We start from the raw sequence: 6,698 nt of genomic DNA on the forward strand, positions 1-6,698 counted from the left end.
TTAAAACAGTCAAAGCAGGGCTGTACCCATCACTGGTTGGAACATTAAAAATTGATGGTGACATTGAGTTTGACAACACAGTCGAAGCTAACAAAACAAGAGCAAAACAAAAGAGCAACACATCTCTGGTCGACATGGAACTGACAACTGTGGATCAGTTCCCACCTTTGGAGGGAAAGGGGCCGAGCCCAGAACATAACCCGGCTCCGAATTACTGTAGCACAGGAAGGAAAACCATAAGTTAAGAAACCTAGATTGTTATGCCGAACGAAACGAAACGATAAATCAAAAAACAGGTGGTGAGTCCTACTGGATCAAACTAGACAAGGTAGGAGAAGAAAACACGCGTGATTTAAATTGGAAAGCCAGCGAGGAGCTAGAAGATGAAATAGATGAAAAACACGAGCAGACAATGGGTGGAGCTGGGGCAGAAACAAAAAGGGTAAGATTAGGTCAGAAGGAGAAAAACTATGATCTAAGATATAGACCTAATATCAAACCACCGGACAGGTATACTGACCCTGGTCAATATCCAATATTGATTAAGGGATCAAAAGCCCACTACATTCCTTGGCAGACCCAGGATCTGACTTGGGTAGTGATCCGACTTCCAGACATCCATGAAGGAGCAGGAAAGTTGATAAAGAAGTTTGAAGAAGAAACTGTGGGTAAGATGCTTTCCATTGGGGACGTAAAAGCAGTCTGTGCACAAATCTTTGGAATACCCGCCATGGAGAACATTCTGTACCAAAGTGGAAACGAGTGGATGGTAGAGGCCATGTCAGATGGGACTGAATTCAATGCCTACCGACCAACGCTATGGAAGGCGTTGAGGGATGAATATTGCACAAAGATTGACCCCAAAGCACTAAAGGGGGACCCCATCAGAGACGATGAGAACGCAGCAGCCTATCTCACCAAGCAACTCAAGCGGAGGAAACAAGAGACAGAGGAGGGTGCTGAAAATAGTCCTCTAATGTCAACGTTGTTCCGCACATCTGTTGTCGAGGCTCTACCATCAGCCGTACAAAACAAACTGGAGGACGTGGTTGGTCTAACATCCATGTCATATCGAGTGTTCCGTAATCATGTGGTACACGCCATTGAAACGTACAGAAATGACCAAAAAAGAATCAAAAAACAAGTAAGACAAGTTCAGAGAAAGTTGGCGCAAATGCAACTTGTCGAACTCCAGGGAAAGACCAAAGCAAGTTTTCAAGCCCCCGTGGTGGAAGCCACGACACCTTCCCTGACCCCAGAACTGCTAACTAATGCCCAACAAGAGACTGAAAGTTACCCACAACAGCCCTATGGTGGCCGATATAACCAGCCATATAACCAGCCAAGACAAGCCCTGTACCGCCCATCTCAAAGAGGGGAGTACAGACAGCCAAGTCAACCTGCAGTAAAGACATGTTATAACTGCCAAAGACCGGGGCACATAAAAAGAGATTGTCCAAACAATGTTCCTGAAAGGATGGACGGAGGAACAGGAAACCGACTAAGGCCACGATCATGGGACGGGCCAAGGTACCCATGGGCTGGACCGAAATTTGGGTACTAGAGGGGCCCAGAGAATCCTAAAGGGGAGTGTCAACTTTTAAATCACTCGCCTAATCTGGGTGAGAGTCCAGAGGAAACAAAAGAAAGCTGGACAAGATCAGAGGAGGCAGATAAGGAAGACAAAAAGAGCATCAAAAGCACCAAATCATGGAAGACTTGGCAAGCGGGCAGAGGAAGCAGCAAGGGAAACCTGAAGGACCTCTACATAACTACAAGGAAGCTGGCAGGCAAATTACAGCAAGTGGATAAGCCTATTAGGGTTAAAGAGGGTAACCTACTCAAAACAACAGAAGACCAGCTGAGAAGATGGGCAGAACCCTTCAGTGAACTATTGAACTGTCCGGTTCCAGAATTTCTCCCAACATTTCATATATAGAGATTAAGAAGTAATGTCACACAGGAACGAGAAGGACAGGATGACATACCAGCAGAAGCACTCAAAGCAGATGTAGGGAGCTCAGTCAGCATGTTACAAGTATGTTCAGTAGGATCCGGGAAGAGGAACAGGTTGCATCCGAGTGGATGCAGGGTATACTGGTCAAACTTCCAAAGAAAGGGGATCTGAGCAACTGCAGTAACTACAGAGGGATTGTGCTCCTATCAACAGCGGGGAACGTTTTTAAACTTCTATTAGAAAGAATGAGGGACTCTGTGGATGTCAAGCTGAGAGATGAACAAGCAGGCTTCCGTAGAGTAGATCCTGTGACGACCAGATTGCCACCTTAGGCATAATAATAGGCAGTCTCGCCACTATACATTAACTTCATAGACTATGAAAAAACCTTCGTTAGTATAGACAGAGCCAGAACACATCCAGGGACATGAGCTGTAGGCTAACACATGCGGGACAGCTAACAGGGAGCTTTGATGTGAAGACAGGAGTACTAGGTCTGCCTAGTCTCGACGCTTCTTTTCCTCCTGGTTATCGACTGGATCATGAGAGAAACTACTACAGGAAAGAGAAATGGGATTCAGTGGACACTTTGGACACAGCTGGAGGACCTAGATTTTGCCGATGAGCTGGCAATTTTTTCACACAACCACATGCAGATCTGCAGGATAAATAACTAGACACAGTATCGGTTGGTACAAGACTCAAAATCAGTAACTCGTGAGCATCAACACGACAAACAGCACATCAGTCATGTTTGGAGGTGAAGGAGACAGAATCCTTTATGTACTGGGTAGTGTGGTAGATCGGCAACGGGGCTAGGACAGAGATGTAACAGCTAGGACAGGTAAAGCATGTTATGTTTAACGATGCAGGGGCATTAGAGAGACCGAAGGGCATGACAAGGTATTCAAAATGGCCGAGGGGGGTGTTAAAAGCAGTCTTCCACTCATCCCCTTCACGGATGCGCACCAGGTGGTAGGCATTGCGTAGGTCCAATTTCGAGAAGACTGTAGCGCCCTGCAGTGGCTCGAATGCGGAACTGATGAGGGGCAGGGCATACTTGTTCTTGACTGTAATGTTGTTGAGTCCCCTGAAGTCGATACATGGACGAAGAGACTTGTCCTTTTTGGAGACGAAAAAGAAACCAGCACCAACAGGGCAGGAGGAGGGTCTTATGAGGCCAGCCGAAAGAGAATCTTTGATATACTTCTCCATGGCCTCCCTCTCAGGCCGGGACAAGTTATACAGGCGACTACTGGGCAAGGGGGCGCCGGGGAGGAGATCAATGGGACAGTCATAGGCGCGATGAGGGGGCAGGGTGAACGCACGACACTTACTAAACACCTCCCCTAGGTCATGATAGGCTGGGGGAACCAAGGAGAGGTCGGGGGGTACCTGGGGCGAGGAAACACCTCCCTCTGCTGGAGGCAGGGCAGATTGAAGGCAGGTGGAATGACAGAAGGTGCTCCAACCCACCACCTTGCCAGACGACCAGTCGAAATGGGGGTTGTGCCGCTTGAGCCAGGGGTAACCCAGGACCAGAGGGGTAAGAGGAGACCGGATGACATAAAACTGAAGTTTCTCATGGTGATTACCAGAAACAATTAATTCAAGGGGCATATGTCCTGAACTCTACGGAGAACTCAGCTACACTGCGGGAGCCCTGGCGTAAGGAAATAAGGCGTTTGGCGGCGTCCCCTCCCTCCACGGGGTGATCAAAAACCTTCCTCATTTCCGCAACAAAAAGATCAAAATTATCCCTGACTGGAGAATCACTGTCCCATAAGGCTGAGGCCCACACTAAGGCATTACCCTTAAGTGACCCCATAATGTAAGCTATCTTAGCCCTTTCAGTGGGGTAGGTGAGGGGTTGTTGACTGAAAACTAGGGAACACTGGATCAAAAAGGCCCTGCACGTACCCATGTCCCCAGCGTAGTGCTCGGGCGCAGGAATGAGAGGCTCTCGGGCTCGTGGCAGGTGTGTTGGGGAAGTGGGGGCAGGCGGAGGAGTCGTAGGCAGTGGGGGTTCCGGTGTGTGGGGAACCAATGCGTCCAATTGTGCGCCCATCTGAGTGACTCGGGTAGCGATGTTTTTGAAGGCTTCCATAGCGTCCCGGAGGGCTTGGCTGTGCTCGGCAATCTGAGTGCCTTGAGCGGCGAGAGCTCCGTGGACTTTGGCCATGTCCGCTGGGTCCATCTTGGCCGGATCGTTCTGTTATGTTTAACGATGCTGAACCCAAGAGCAGACAGAGGCGATGTTCAAGGGAATACAAAAAGGGGTTTATTGAATAGGAGGGGAGCAGGTAGTGGATGAGGAAGCCGGAGGGAGAGCGAGGTGGGTGAGCTGGAGTGAGTGATCCGGGTTACTGCAGGTAGAGGAACAAAAGGTTAGATGTGGTCCAAAAAACAACAAGATACTAGAGTTAGGGAGCGAGGTAGCAAATAACACTGAGCCAGGCACGTATAGTTACCACGGTTGTGCGTAGTATGATCTGGCGCCGACCGCGGGAATCCAAGGGTTTATGAAGGGGGTTGATTGGGGATCAAGACCAGGTGAGCATGATTGAAGATGAGGACCAGGTGTGAGGTGAGATGACAGGGGGAGTGGCAGACCAGGAGGAGGAAAACACAGCAGACTGCTGTGACCACAACAAAGCAAGGGCAGCGTTCATCATGCTAAGGAAGGTTTGAGCCTCTAGAGGGATACGTAGAGCCACCAAACTCTGCATCTTCAACTCCTATGTCAAGTCAGTCCTCCTCTATGGTTCTGAGACATGGAGAACAACTCAAGCCATACAGCATAGGATACAGTAAAAAAAATAAAGTCAAACAATAAGGATATGAACCCATATGTCCAAAAAGGAGTAGCTGATGCATAAGCATTTTTAAACCTACCCCTTCTCCACAGAGCAATTAATAACAGCAAACGTATTAAACATTTTTTTTTTACATATTTACATTATACATATACACATGTATCTGTAACAAGCACAAGTATTTCATCACATGGGGCTGAACACAGACAATTGATGCATTTGACATTCTATTCAATCAGAGGTGGGTTTATTACGTCTAATGTTATACTGTGTTAACAGAAACACAACACAAGTTGCATTCTCAGTTTGTCCAGTAGATGGTGCAACGACCACATAAGAAATAATGAAAAAATAAAGTTTTTAGAGAAAATACTTAAAAATACTTTCAGTATAATCATGAGCTTTTTATTGACAGTTTTATAAACACAACATAGGATTTGTTTGTGCTAGTAGTAACTTGTCTATGGTTAAGAAAAACAACAACTCACAATTAATAGAAGATCACAGTTTCTCTGTACTTGAAATCCTGGAATTACACTTTAAACACGTCTGAACATTTACATTAAATTTCACACTTTCTCCACCATCACAGGGATCCCGAGGGAAGAAGGCGAGTCTTGCTGCAACTTATCTTAGGCTATTTTATTAAAAGAAAATGGCGCCAAAAAACTACCAAAGCAATACACAGACTCACACAGAGTAAGTTATATTTATTAAAGATTTGTTCATAAAGTGAGGTGTTACCTAAACATTAAATTATGTTGACATGTTTAAATATTTAAATATAAATACAAATTTAGCCAAATAGCTGCACACGCTCCGTTAAAATGTCTATATATGCTAAAATGTAAGTCTACTCAAGGGCAGTTCACTGAAAATAATATCGTTTTTTTCCCCGGACATTGTTTTAATCACGTTCAAGACACTTTAATTGATTTATAATTAGCCCTTTTGACCATGTTGCTTTTGTGTGTTTTAATTTCTAGGGGATGTAAAATGATGTAAATCTCCAATATAATAATGCACGTTCCATGTTTCCAGGTGAACAATGCAGTGGAGTCTCCAGCCAGGAATCTGGTGCCACTGCTTCTAGGCAGTATGTCCTCCAGCGCACCATCACCAAGAGACATTGATCCGCTGCTACTACTAGTACTAGTAGTATGATGCAACAAGAGATGACAAGGTATATCAATTTGAACATTATTATGTTTATTTTTTGTTATTTATATCTGGTTGTGATGATTAAATGCTTTTTGGGTGTATTTTAGTGGAGGAGAAAGTGCAAGTGTATGACAATTAATGAATACGATCTTGTAATAAATACTTGTACTAAGGACTCTATTGCGAGTACATTTATACATTTTCATTAAGTATTTTTAACATTGTATTTGAATATGAACAACGTATACTTATTAAAGATGTTTATCAAGCCTTCTCAATTTGTACTTTCATTAGTATGTTAAGAATTTATGAGGTTTTCCGGCGTATGAGAAAAAAATAGTGAATTGTTATTCTCGCATCACAAACTCACATCCTCCTGGATCAGAGGGTTTCTCAGTGGAATCTTGGCCAGTGTTCTCTGGAGGTGGCAAAGCTATTTTTTATATAGTGCCAATTCAAGATACTTTGGACACAACTCCCCTACCTCTGCACTCTCAGCACTTTGTGAAAATGCCAAAAAACAAATGTTTGTAACAAAGTCTAAATAGTCCAAGTTGATTTGTTGATTCAAAACTGATTGCAGTTTGTTGAGAAGACTCTCTATCAGCTGCTGTCTCAGTAGGTTCTGTTGAGAAAGAAATGTGCAGTTAATAAAGATAAGAAGAAATATCTACGTTTTAATTTTAACTACATTATTCATTGCAAAAAATGGTGATGGCAAAATGCATTTGTTGCACTAGGGCAGATTTCCTATAACTAACAGC

This window comes from Callionymus lyra, chromosome 7 (genome assembly GCF_982586985.1).
Source record: "Callionymus lyra chromosome 7, fCalLyr1.hap1.1, whole genome shotgun sequence".
Lineage (NCBI taxonomy): Eukaryota > Metazoa > Chordata > Actinopteri > Syngnathiformes > Callionymidae > Callionymus > Callionymus lyra.